General features: G+C 38.7%; 1 long non-coding RNA gene across 3 annotated transcripts in view; it reads right to left on the bottom strand.

Annotated features, from left to right (window-relative positions):
• Positions 1–176: 176 nt before the first annotated feature.
• The window catches only part of LOC118478677, a 5,000-nt gene continuing 2,460 nt past the window's right edge, over positions 177–2,716 (bottom strand). For 2 of the 3 annotated variants that reach the window (XR_004859221.1, XR_004859223.1), the window contains exon 2: positions 177–412. This is a non-coding gene — a long non-coding RNA (uncharacterized LOC118478677). Of the gene's footprint in view, positions 413–1,987; positions 2,711–2,716 lie in introns of those variants that run through there. The other variant, XR_004859222.1, reaches the window with a different exon arrangement.

The raw sequence follows: 2,716 nt of genomic DNA, 5'->3' as shown, positions 1-2,716 counted from the left end.
TCGGTTGGAAAAAAGAACTTTGACAGACGAGAGAGGGCGATAGAGAGAGAGGAGGAAGGGGAGTAGGAGGAGAAGAGCTGGTCTAACTCCACAGAATTCATCGAACCGGAGAGGAAATGTAAACTTGCGTTAAGAATCAAAACAAGTAAAATATACTCACCGAAGTATCTTTTCTCTTTACTTGAGTTTCCATCTTCGTTTTAATCCAAATTTCCTTTTCCACTGAAAAACATATCCATCGGGGACAACAGTTTTTGTAATGTAAATGGGTTCAGCCCTGCAGAGTCGAATAAGTCAACCGTATCCTCGAAGCATAGACGCATAAAAAAGTCAGGTGTGCTTAACTGTCATGTATTTTTACTGTCAGGAATTTAGTGGCCACAATCAATCAGCACGAAGAATTCCGAGTACGCTTCAAATTTTGAACAGTAAACGTTTTTTTAGACTACTTTCAAAAATACGTGTTCAGAGCTTAAACTTGTTTAGGTTAGAGTGTAATAAATGTAGTCTATTATTATTATTATTATTATTATTATTATTATCATCATCATCATCATCATCATCAAATACTGATCTATTTCAGGAAAGACACATAAAAGTCATGGTCCTTGCAAGCAGATGTTTTAAATGAACATTTTATGGGACCGGTTGCTTTAGTCAGCAAAACGTGCGTTCAGAATGCGATAATCGAGAACTTGTTATTTTCTATGCAGGTGTTTTAACGGGGTTTCTTTTACTCATGCACCCGTCTCATGTACACGTTTTATATTTCTACTATTTTTCTAGTAGCATTTTGCATGCTGAATACAAATATTGCCTTCATTTTTGCCGCAAATAAATAGTCATTGAGTTATTGGTGTTTGAAAATAGTAATATTTGACTTGATTTTAACAACATGGGGGTTTCAGCCCCCCCTGTTTTTCACAAAAAATTGATGTTTTGGCATTTAGGATTGAAATATACATGATCTTGAAAACAATTGATTTGCAAGGATTTTAGTGGCCATACGTGTGTTCTACAGCAAAAATTATGGCAGTTTAGCCCTCAAATCAATGCATCTGTGTGTGGGTGCATAAGTAAAAATTAACCTTTTAACGACCCCATAGACACGATTTAGATTATTTAGGGGGCGGGTTAACAATCCTGCCTGTCAGTTCCAACTCGGGCTAAGAGGGATACAATATCCCAACAGAAAGACAGAGATATTCGTCAAAAAGTTTTCTCCACTTCTCACTCGGGAATTGAACCCGGGTCTCCTGAGCACGACAGTGAAGCGCCTATAACCGTTACACCACAGACACATTCTGTTAACATGTCTGTGTGAATACATACAACGTAGAGACTGTCCAAGCATAATTCCGCCCTCTGTTGTGATACAAATCAAACTAGATTCCCATTTCAAATCGTTTTTGTCTATTTGAGCAAAGTAAGAATGCATCGAACTTCGAATTCCTATGGCACGGTGGTATACCCCACAAATACGACAACCAAACTGTACAATCTTGCAAGAGGCGTCTAAATACAGACCCATCCTAAAACTGTGTATACTTTTGTTGTTGTTGTTGTTGTTGTTGTTGATTGATTGCTCGCTTGTTTGAATCAAACTTGTGTTCAGAAATTATCTACTAGCACGATAGACATCAATGAACCACAGCAGCAGTCAAGACCCGAGATCACAACATCAATGATATTATTAGTAAAAAGCAAATATTTTACGCCCTCGCGGATATAAATTAGGTCCTATTGGTCAGAGCAAACCAAGCCTGCATGGGGTGCACCATCCCATCAGAAAGACGGAAATACTCAATGAAATACCTTCCCCGTGTAAGAATCGAACTGACGTATTGTTGCGCATCCAAAGGGAAATCACTAACAATAACGCCACAGTCCCCAGTGGAAAGTTGAACTATTACCCGGAACCGTTGAAGAATAGGAACATGCTTGAATCAAAGGGAAAAGAAACCACTTTACGTTACTTTATTCTCACCTCATTCAACAAAACAATCTAAACAATATGGATCCTTAAAAGCAGGAGAACATTCGTTCTTTCCATACGAGAAAACGCCCCTTTCTGCAGGCACACGACACACACACACACACACACACACACACACAGCCAGGACACACTTGACAGCTCCGACCTGTTGCATTCTCTCTGGTAACACGGGCATAAATCCAGTTGCCCGTGACGAGATGGCCGCACCTCGAGATCCCGAAGAACAGGAAAAGCATACTTAGACTGAAGCGGCGAAGAGTAAAAATAGAATTTTTTTTAAAAGAAAAGAAACAAGTGCAAAATGGAAGAAAATAAATAACACGATGGCATCTAAAGCGTTGCACAGAAAAATAATACAGTTATTATATGCTATTTACTGAAGTTATTTACAATGAGCTTGCTGATATTGTTCACTATGCAAATGCGACTTCCTACACAATTCTTCTGCAAATATAGTAAATATTTTACAATCCCATTCTTTAAGAGCCCCTATCTCCTATGAGTAAAGAGGCCATCAAACCGAACCAACGTAAAGCCCTATTTTGGCGCTCATATGACCGTATGCAGTTGTGAGCGCCATAAAACCCTCTACTAAAAAAATATAGAATTTTAAAGCCCTATTGATCTCCCAACACAACTGAAGTTACCCGAATATTTCTTTCTCTTTCTCTTTCTCTTTCTCTTTCTCTTTCTCTTTCTCTCTCTCTCTCTCTCTCTCTC

This window comes from Aplysia californica, unplaced genomic scaffold (assembly GCF_000002075.1).
Source record: "Aplysia californica isolate F4 #8 unplaced genomic scaffold, AplCal3.0 scaffold00827, whole genome shotgun sequence".
Lineage (NCBI taxonomy): Eukaryota > Metazoa > Mollusca > Gastropoda > Aplysiida > Aplysiidae > Aplysia > Aplysia californica.
Note: the sequence above shows the minus strand (reverse complement) of the source record. Positions and strands in the feature narration are given on the sequence as shown.